The sequence below is a fragment of the Abramis brama genome (assembly GCF_963993115.1).
Source record: "Abramis brama genome assembly, chromosome: 7".
Lineage (NCBI taxonomy): Eukaryota > Metazoa > Chordata > Actinopteri > Cypriniformes > Leuciscidae > Abramis > Abramis brama.
Window position 1 is genome coordinate 121401 of NC_139969.1, and position 12069 is coordinate 133469.

Genomic DNA, 12069 nt, shown 5'->3' on the forward strand with positions numbered 1-12069 from the left:
GCTGCATAGATCAGGTCAGCCGGAACCGGGAACACTCCCCATAAATCCTGATGTACTCGTTACATCATAAGAAGAATGGCGTCTACGCTAATATTAGTCTCTCTGTTTATCCCGAGGTTTACCGCAGTCCGCCGTATCCAGGCCGGATCCACACACACACACACTCCAGATTTGATGAAGGACCTGCGCCTGAACACGATGACAACGCAGTCCTGAAGTGTCACTAGTCTCTCCCTGTGAAGGCCTCCCTCCCTTTACTTCTGCACAGATAAAGCGTTGTCAAAATGATTCAAGTTCACATGGATCCGTGGAAACGACTAATAATTCTGTATTATGCTGCCAGACAAGTAATTTGTCGATGTCACTTTGTAAAGAAAGACTACACACCCGCGCACATACACTCACCTAAAGGATTATTAGGAACACCTGTTCAATTTCTCATTAATGCAATTATCTAATCAACCAATCACATGGCAGTTGCTTCAATGCATTTAGGGGTGTGGTCCTGGTCAAGACAATCTCCTGAACTCCAAACTGAATGTCAGAATGGGAAAGAAAGGTGATTTAAGCAATTTTGAGCGTGGCATGGTTGTTGGTGCCAGACGGGCCGGTCTGAGTATTTCACAATCTGCTCAGTTACTGGGATTTTCACGCACAACCATTTCTAGGGTTTACAAAGAATGGTGTGAAAAGGAAAAAACATCCAGTATGCGGCAGTCCTGTGGGCGAAAATGCCTTGTTGATGCTAGAGGTCAGAGGAGAATGGGCCGACTGATTCAAGCTGATAGAAGAGCAACTTTGACTGAAATAAACACTCGTTACAACCGAGGTATGCAGCAAAGCATTTGTGAAGCCACAACACGCACAACCTTGAGGCGGATGGGCTACAACAGCAGAAGACCCCACCGGGTACCACTCATCTCCACTACAAATAGGAAAAAGAGGCTACAATTTGCACGAGCTCACCAAAATTGGACAGTTGAAGACTGGAAAAATGTTGCCTGGTCTGATGAGTCTCGATTTCTGTTGAGACATTCAGATGGTAGAGTCAGAATTTGGCGTAAACAGAATGAGAACATGGATCCATCATGCCTTGTTACCACTGTGCAGGCTGGTGGTGGTGGTGTAATGGTGCGGGGGATGTTTTCTTGGCACACTTTAGGCCCTAAGGCCCTAACACACTTTAATGCCACGGCCTACCTGAGCATTGTTTCTGACCATGTCCATCCCTTTATGACCACCATGTACCCATCCTCTGATGGCTACTTCCAGCAGGATAATGCACCATGTCACAAAGCTCGAATCATTTCAAATAGGTTTCTTGAACATGACAATGAGTTCACTGTACTAAAATGGCCCCCACAGTCACCAGATCTCAACCCAATAGAGCATCTTTGGGATGTGGTGGAACGGGAGCTTCGTGCCCTGGATGTGCATCCCACAAATCTCCATCAACTGCAAGATGCTATCCTATCAATATGGGCCAACATTTCTAAAGAATGCTTTCAGCACCTTGTTGAATCAATGCCACGTAGAATTAAGGCAGTTCTGAAGGCGAAAGGGGGTCAAACACAGTATTAGTATGGTGTTCCTAATAATCCTTTAGGTGAGTGTATATTCAAACGTGCATATCTGTAGACGAAACACGTAATACGCATGTGCGCGCCGTCAGCGCTTCACAGATTCACGTTTTTGAAGTTTACACAGAAATGATCATGTTTTTCTACATTTTTCAAAACTTGTACCTTGGATCCTGTTTCAAAGTTTGTGTTCTCGAGCTCTAACACTGTCGTGTGAATGAACGGCCAGAACACATTAAGAGTTTCTGTTTTCTGTGAGAACGGTGTGTGTTAGCGGCCTATAAGTGAATAACTAATGATCTTTACAACAGAAGTGAATCAATCAAAACTAACTTTATCTGGACAATAACTTTATTCTAGATCTGCTATAAAGCCTAAACAATCTCTGTTACTGTAATCTCCTGTTATCACTGTAAAGCTGCTGTGAGGCAGTCTGTATTGTTAAAAGCGCTGTATAAATGAAGGAGACTTGACTACAGAGCAGAAACACATCACGGGTCACAGGGGTCAAAGGTCACAGGGGTCATAGATCATGGGTCACAGGGTACCTGCCAGGTCGTGCAGCAGGTCGTCGATCAGGTGACCCACGATGGCGTATGTGGCGAGCAGCACCAGAAGCAGGCCGGCGGTGACGTACAACACATGCGGCGGGAGAGAGAAAGAGTCGCGAGCTGGAGGCCGGAAGTCCAGGAACAGAGACGAGTCGTCAGACTGAAGCAAACGCCGAAAGGCATCATCAGACCGAAGAGAACGACGAATGTGAGACGAGAGAAACGAGTCCATGACCATCGCTTCACTCTCCCAACACTCGATCCTGATAAACAACAGACCTGCCGTGCGGAAGACGAGAACGAGACCGAGACGTACAGGACAGCACAGAGCAATAAAGGTTTAAAGTTTTCTAATAACAAACAATCTCTGCCTGGATTACAGGAGCCGCAGATTAACCCTGTTTCAATCAAATCCTCAATCCAGCGGACAGAACATTCCCAAGATTATGAAAAAAAACTCTAGAGATTCCCATCTAATCCACCCGAGAGAGAGAGAGAGAGAGACCGAGGGAGAGAGAGAGAGAGGGAGAGGGAGAGGGGGAGAGAGGGAGAGGGAGAGGGGGAGAGTGGGAGAGGGAGAGAAAGAGAGAGGGAGAGAGTGGGAGAGGGAGAGAAAGAGAGAGGGAGAGGGAGAGGGAGAGGAAGAGAGAGAGAGAGAGAGAGAGAGAGAGGGAGAGGGGGAGAGGGAGAGGGAGAGAGAGAGAGAGAGAGAGGGAGAGAGAGAGAGGGAGAGGGACAGAATAATGGGAAGAATAACCCTAACCCCTCACACACGTCACACGTCACACACTTCACCTACGTCACACACTTCACATACTTCACCTACGTCACACACTTCACCTACGTCACACACGTCACACACTTCACACACGTCACACACGTCACACATTTCAGCTATGTCACACACGTCACACACTTCACCTACTTCACCTACGTCACACACGTCACACACTTCACACACGTCACACACTTCACACACGTCACACCCGTCACACACTTCACACACGTCACACACTTCACCTACGTCACACACTTCACACCCGTCACACACTTCACCTACGTCACACACTTCACACCCGTCACACACTTCACACACGTCACACTTCACACACGTCACACACTTCTCCTACGTCACACACTTCACACCCGTCACACACTTCACCTACGTCACACCCGTCACACACTTCACACCCGTCACACACTTCACACGTCACACACTTCACACACGTCACATCTGTCACACACGTCACACACTTCACCTACGTCACACACTTCACACCCGTCACACACTTCACACACGTCACACACTTCACCTACTTCACCTACGTCACACATTTCACCCACTTCACACGTCACACACTTCTCCTACGTCACACATTTCACACCCGTCACACACTTCACACACGTCACACACTTCACCTACGTCACACCCGGCACACACTTCACCTACGTCACACACTTCACACACTTCTCCTACGTCACACACTTCACACCCGTCACACACTTCACACACGTCACACACTTCACCTACGTCACACACGTCACACACTTCACCTACGTCACACCCGTCACACACTTCACACACGTCACACACTTTACCTACTTCACCTACGTCACACACTTCACCCACTTCACACACGTCACATCTGTCACACACGTCACACACTTCACCTACGTCACACACTTCACACCCGTCACACACTTCACACATGTCACACACTTCACCTACTTCACCTACGTCACACATTTCACCCACTTCACACGTCACACACTTCTCCTACGTCACACATTTCACACCCGTCACACACTTCACACACGTCACACACTTCACCTACGTCAAACACGTCAAACACGTCACACATTTCACCCACTTCACACACGTCACACACTTCACCTACGTCACACACTTCACCCACTTCACACACGTCACATCTGTCACACACTTCACCTACGTCACACACTTCACACACTTCACACCCGTCACACACTTCACACACGTCACACACTTCACCTACGTCACACACTTCACCCACTTCACATCTGTCACACGTCACACACTTCACACACGTCACACACTTCACCTACTTCACCTACGTCACACACTTCACCCACTTCACACACGTCACATCTGTCACACACGTCACACACGTCACACACTTCACACCCGTCACACACTTCACACACGTCACACACGTCACACACTTCACACACGTCACACACGTCACATCTGTCACACACTTCACCTACGTCACATCTGTCACACACATCACACACTTCACCTACGTCACACGTCACACACTTCACCTACGTCACACACTTCACACACGTCACACACTTCACACACGTCACACACTTCACACACGTCACACACTTCACCTACGTCACACACGTCACACACTTCACCTACGTCACACACGTCACACCCGTCACACACTTCACACCTGTCACACACTTCACCTACGTCACACACTTCACACACGTCACACATCACACACGTCACACACTTCTCCTACGTCACACACTTCACACCCATCACACACTTCACACACGTCACACACTTCACCTACGTCACACATTTCACACCTGTCACACACTTCACCTACGTCACACACTTCACACACGTCACCTACATCACACTTCACTTACGTCACACACTTCACATGTGTCACACCTACGTCACACACGTCACACCCGTCACACACGTCACACACATCACACACTTCAACGAGAATTCGTTAAACTCATTAATTCATCTAAATCGACAACATGTTTGTTAGACCCTATACCGACTAAGCTACTGAAAGAGATGCTCCCAGAGGTCATAGATCCTCATTAATTCATCTTTGTCTCTAAGATACGTACCAAAACCTTTAAGCTGGCTATGATTAAACCGCTTGTTAAAAAACCACAACTTGATCGTACAGAATTAGTCAATTACAGGCCGATCTCGAATCTACCTTTTCTGTCAAAGACTAGAAAAGGCGGTATCTTCACAACTGTGTTCCTTTCTAGAAAGAAATGATATCTGTGAAGATTTTCAATCAGGATTTAGACTGTACCATAGTACTGAGACTGCTCTCATTAGAGTTACAAATGATTTGCTCTTATCATCCGATCGTGGTTGTATCTCTCTATTAGTGTTACTCGATCTTAGTGCTGCATTTGACACTATTGACCACAACATTCTTTTAAATAGACTTTTTTTAATGTTGGCATTAGTGGAATTGCATTAGCATGGTTTAAATCATACTTATCTGACTGTTATCAGTTTGTAGCAGTAAATGATGAGATGTCTCATCGATCACAAGTTCAGTATGGCGTACTACAAGGCTCAGTACTAGGACCGCTGCTGTTCACTCTGTACATGCTACCCTCACACACACACACACACACACACACACACTCTGTACATGCTACCCTTGGGAGATATCATTAGGAAACATGGCATTAGTTTTCACTGTTATGCTGATGATACTCAGCTCTATATTTCTTCACGCCCTGACGAAACTTACCAATTCACAAAATTAACGGAATGCATAGTTGATATAAAAAATTGGATGATTAGGAATTTCCTACTTCTAAACTCTGAAAAAAACAGAGATTCTAATTATTGGACAAAAAACGTCCTCACGTAATAACCTAGAATACTGTCTAACACTTGATGGCTGCTCTGTTAAGTCTTCGTCGTCGGTTAGGAACCTGGGTGTGCTCTTTGATACCAATCTTTCATTTGAAAGTCATGTGTCTAGTATCTGTAAAACCGCATTTTCCATCTTAAAAATATATCTAAATTACGTCATATGCTCTCATTGACAAATGCGGAACAGTTAGTTCATGCGTTCATGACCTCAAGGCTAGATTATTGTAATGCTCTACTGGGTGGTTGCCCTGCACGCTTAATAAACAAACTACAGCTGGTCCAAAACGCAGCAGCTCGAGTTCTTACCAGAACCAGGAAGTATGACCATATTAGCCCCGTTCTGTCAACACTGCATTGGCTCCCTATTAAACATTGTATAAATCTTTAAACATTGCTGATTACTTACAAAGCACTAAATGGTTTAGCTCCGCAGTGCTTGAGTGAGCTCTTAACACATTATAGTCCTTCACGTCTATTGCGATCTCAAAACTCCGGCCAGTTGATAATACCTAGAATATCAAAATCGACTGCTGGCGGTAGATCCTTCTCCTATTTAGCACCAAAACTCTGGAACAGTCTTCCTACCATTGTCCGGGAAGCAGACACACTCTGTCAGTTCAAAGCTAGACCAAAAACACATCTCTTTGGCCTAGCATTATAACACATTATAGACTTCTATAATTCAATGTTAGGCTGCATAGATCAGGTCAGCCAGAACCGGGAACCCTTCCCATAAATCCTGATGTACTTGTTACATCATAAGAAGAATGGCGTCTACGCTAATAGTCTCTCTGTTTATCCCGAGGTTCGGATCCAGGCCGTATCCAGATCTGATGAAGGACCTGCGCCTGGACACACACACACACACACACACACACTCCAGATCTGATGAAGGACATGCGCCTGAAAGCGACGACAGTGCAGTCCTGAAGTGTCACTAGTCTCTCCCTGTGAAGGCCTCCTTCCCTTTACTTCTCTACAGATAAAGCGTTGTCGGGATAATTCCGGTTCGCGTGGCTACGCGGAAGCGATAAAAAATTTGTATTATAAATTTTAAGGCCAGACAAGTAGTTTGTTGAGGGTTGGTTTGTAGGGAAGGACTACACGCCTGCGCACACATATTCAAACGCACATACCTATAGACTGAACTCGTAATACGCATGTGCGCCATCAGCGTTCTCACGGGTTCGCGTTTTTGACGTTTGCGCAGAAAGAACTTAAGAGTTTTCTGTGAGAACGGTGTCGTGTTTGGTGTCATTTAATAACTAATGATCTTTACAACGGAAGTGAATCAATTTAAAACTAACTTTATCTGGACAATAACTTTATTCTAGATCTGCTGTAAACCCTAAACAATCTCTGTTACTGTAATCTCCTGTTATCTCTGTAAAGCTGCTTTGAAACAATCCATATTGTCAAAGCGCTGTATAAATGATGACTTGACCCTTCACACACATCACATGCTTCACACACACGTCACACACATGTCTCACGCGTCACACACTTTACACACTTCACACATTTCACACACACTTCACACACGTATAAACACTGTAACTCAAACACAGCTCTTACCTTCATACGTGATTAACACTAAACTCCTCATGCTACTGAACCGCTGTGGATCTCCTCTATTCTGGACACACTTCATCTGGATCTGCTACATTTAACCTCATGAGTTCGTACAGGAGAAACGTCCACTCCACGATGGTTATGGCCACGTTGAAGACCACCATGATGATCACTGCCGGATGAGGCATGCTGGTCTTCTAACACTGGTCTGAGTGTGTTCCTGCGATGTGTCATTCTGCTATAATCCACTGATGGCATTTGAAAACATCGTCATAATCATCTCTAAAACTAATCCAAGAGTTTATCTAACAAGCCTTCAGCACAGATCCCATAATGCCCTGCTCCTGTCTCCACAAACTCACCTGATCTGCCATGACTCCTCCCACAACCTGATCTGCCATGACTCCTCCCACAACCTGATCTGACTCCTCCCACAACCTGATCTGCCATGACTCCTCCCACAACCTGATCTGACTCCTCCTGACTCATCTGACATCTGAAGATCTGCCTACTGTAGACAGCAAACCTGAGGCCTTTAATGGTGTTTAGGGCAGGTTTTGGGCTTCAGGTGAACTTTACATGTTACTATGAGTCAAGTGACTTTACAGAACTACAACAAGAATCATAGTTGATTCTTCAGACTGGAGGATTGATGGCCTGTCAAAGCAAGTTTAGAAATGAGTGAGTCTAGAAATGGCCTCAACGAACTACAATCTGTAATGAAATCAGGACAGATCTGGACACAATTTGCAAAAGTTAGATCTCAATTTCAGACGAGACAGAATATCTGGAGGGCCAGTCAAGACGCATTAAAGAGTCTGAAGCCCAAGAAGAAGCGAGAGAACTTTTCAGTGAAAAATGACAGAGAGAGAAAATATCCTAAATCCACCAAAACAAAACGAGATGCTCAGAGTTAGGCTCATGAGCCACGTATAGTATTTTGATTAATTAATCACACATCTATTGTATCCATCATCTCTTCATTTACATTATTGATTCCAACTTATTCGATTTGAAGCCCTTTGATCTGTCGACTCTTATCATTTTGATGCTGACCCAGATTTTAACTTCTTTTCATAATTTTTTTGTAATTTTTACACTGAAACTCAGTTTAATGATTTATGTAGATCTATGCCTTCTAATGTGTTTCCTACTTTTCATTTGAACATAAGAAATCATAGGAATGATGACAATCTCACTCATTATTTAAACACCAGTTTCTGTTATTGCTTTATCTGAAACATGGCTTACAGAGAATTCTAGAGAAATCTTTAAATTATGTAAATATAACTAGGTTCATTACGTTAGAGAGAACAGATTGGAGCATCTCTGTTTATTTATGAAGATTATAATCTTTATTTGTTGATCTCTCTGCTGGTTCTGGAGGAAAGAACATTACTGTTGGTGTTATTTACCGACCACCTGACGAGCAGAAAAATATATAACCCTACCAGTATAATAAGGCGGGTTAAGCATCTTGTTACTACAGAGTGTCTTCTTACTCTTTCCTATAGTGTAATTTATCCATATCTCTCATATTGTAATATAGTTTGGGCGACACTTTTCCTACTACTCTTCAAAAACAATTTTTTCCTTCAGAAACGTTTTGTCAGGATTACAACCCAATCAAATGCATATTCTTCATCTGCTTCTTTATTTCAGAAACGTACTATTTATGATATTAATATTTCTCAAATATGCGTTTTCATTTGTAAGATATATTCAAGTGCAGGTAACAGCAAATTAAGATGTAGTTTAAAGTAAATTCACGGGTTCACTGTCACTTTAACAGATTTTCATCTTCCTAAATCTCTCACTCGTTGAGGTCAATACTCGATACGATTTCAGGGTATTTAATTAAGGAATGGTTTCTAGCAAAGAACATTTCTTCTTTAATATTGTACAAAAGTAAACTATAATATTTTATTGCTGCCTTGTAATTGTGTTTTGTTGTTTATGTATTTTATGTACATTATAAGGTTTGTTTTTTGAGAACATTATTTTGGTTTTTTTGATAAATGTTGTAATTAACGATGCAGTCATATACTTTTATATATTAGTTATTGTAATTTAGCGCTTTAATTTCATAAATATTTTATTTTTTTACAGATGGAAGCTTTAAATAATGTCTTTTGGGTTTTGTACTTTCTTGTTTTTTTTGTATATATTTTATATTTGTGCAAATAAACTAAACTATAAACTCACCAACTCATTAGAAGAGACTCCGAGGGGCCGTTTACACCAGCTCGATGGTGTTTTAAGCCCCCAATGGCTCCTTAGAGGCAGCTAACCCTACCCTCAACCTTAACCCTACCCATCCCCTCGCTGCCTGGAAGGCGCCGTTGAGGGCTTAAAACACCAAACACCTTTACACCAAACCGCTTTCATCTAAAAACGTAGCGTTTTTTAGCGTTTTGGTCGTTCATTTACAAGACAACTGTGTTTTGGGGCCTGAAAACACAACCTTTTGAAAATGGTTTTGAGCAGATTGTTGTAAACGTGCCCTTCGACGTCTCCCTCATCAAACACATCAGCTCATCAGAGGAGACTCGAAGGCTGTGAACTCATCGACAGCCGTGTGTAGAGAAACCATAGTGGACGTTATCCAGCTAGAGAACACCCATAATGCACTGGGACACTGGCAACACCTAGAGAACACCCATAATGCACTGGGACACTGGCAACACCTAGAGAACACCCATAATGCACTGGGACGCAACAACACCTAGAGAACACCCATAATGCACTGGGACACTGGCAACACCTAGAGAACACCCATAATGCACTGGGACGCAATAACACCTAGAGAACACCCATAATGCACTGGGACACTGGCAACACCTAGAGAACACCCATAATGCACTGGGACGCAACAACACCTAGAGAACACCCATAATGCACTGGGACACTGGCAACACCTAGAGAACACCCATAATGCACTGGGACACTGGCAACACCTAGAGAACACCCATAATGCACTGGGACGCAACAACACCTAGAGAACACCCATAATGCACTGGGACACTGGCAACACCTAGAGAACACCCATAATGCACTGGGACACTGGCAACACCTAGAGAACACCCATAATGCACTGGGACACTGGCAACACCTAGGGAACACCCATAAGCAAATAAATGCATTCATGTTTTATCAGATCATCAGACAGTTATTTTTCATCATTTTAATGAGTTATACAGAATACTAAAATGGCTTTGTGTCTTTGAGGATTTGCTGTAATAATGTGTTTTCATCCCTCCTAACATTCTGAGTATCACAACAAAACATGAAGAGAAAACAATAGAATATTTTCCTCCAATCATGATGTAGCGCTGAAGGGTTAGTAATGATAACATCAGTTCAGGAAGTGAATCAATCAAAACTAACTTTATCTGGACAATAACTCTATTCTACTGTAAAGATGAAACAACCTCTACTCTAATGTCCTGTTATCACTGTAAAGCTGCTGTGAAACGGTCTGTATAAATGAAGGAGACTCGAGTAATGCACATATTCAGTATCGGCTGAGAGTTCGAGAAGCTGGTGAGTGTTTTATACAGTATCTGAATATTGATCAGTGAATAATATCCATCAGTGTCTACGAAAGAGTACAAACAAATCATCTATGCATACTAATAACCCTAACCCATACTAATAACCCTAACCCATACTAATAACCCTAACCCATACTAATAATAAAGATTATATGACGAAGGAAAGTTGAAACGAGACGGTTTTGCTCTCACCTGTAAATGAACATGAATTCTCCACAGCTCCCAAACGCTGCTTTTTGCTACAGAACAAACTGGACCAGAAAAGTGAGACAGAAGCCGTTAGACCGGGGGAAGGAGAGCGGAGGTCTACATGAAGATGAAGATTATGCGTCCTCGTCCTCAGCCTCTTTGAAGAAGACCTCGGACATCAGCAGCGTCCAGAACACGATGGACAGGGACATGTTGGCCACGACCATGAAGATCAGGAGCGGGTGGAGCATGATGGGAACCTTCTCTCTGATCAACACGTTCCTGAAGGACAGAGAGAGTTCAACACTGCGCTCCTAACCCTAACCCTAGATCCTGAATGACCCTTGACCCTAATACATGTCTCTCTTCTTCTCCAGTCGACAGATGTAATCCTCAGATTAATATAAGCCCTCTCAGAGACAGACGGTGGTTATGATGACGAGCACCAACACATAATCATGTTAACAAACAAGTGTTCATTACTTCAGTGAGCTCATCGTTCCTGCCTTACACTATTACACTGTTGAAGTCGAGTCTCTTCATTTATACAGCGCTTTAACAGCAGCTTTACAGTGATAACAGGAGATTACAGTAACAGAGAGTGTTCAGGCTTTACAGCAGCTCTAGAATAAAGTTATTGTCCAGATAAAGTTAGTTTGATTGATTCACTTCCGTCGTAAAGATCATTAGTGATTAACTTAGCGGCCGCTAACACACACCGCTCTACAGAAACCCTTAACACACTCCGGCCGCTCATTCACACACACAGTGTTTGGGGCTCGAGAACACACACCCTGAAACAGGATCCAGTGCAAGTGGTGAATCATTTAGAGAGAAAAAAAAAGAAAAAAGTGATCCCAAACTTTAATTAACTTAATACATTTTTCGCTAACTGTGATTTTTATATGTACGTTTCTGAAATGCGTAACTCAGACAGTCGCCGCTGATGACAGATCACTGTAGACTGATGATGAGGAGGAGGA

General features: G+C 43.4%; 1 long non-coding RNA gene across 1 annotated transcript in view; it reads right to left on the reverse strand.

The window, feature by feature from the left end:
- Positions 1-11620, reverse strand: part of LOC311087635 — a 13709-nt gene extending 2089 nt beyond the window's left edge. Inside the window, exon 1 of the long non-coding RNA XR_014607331.1 lies at positions 11090-11620. This is a non-coding gene — a long non-coding RNA (uncharacterized lncRNA). The remainder of the gene's footprint in view (positions 1-11089) is intronic.
- Between the last annotated feature and the right edge of the window lie 449 nt (positions 11621-12069).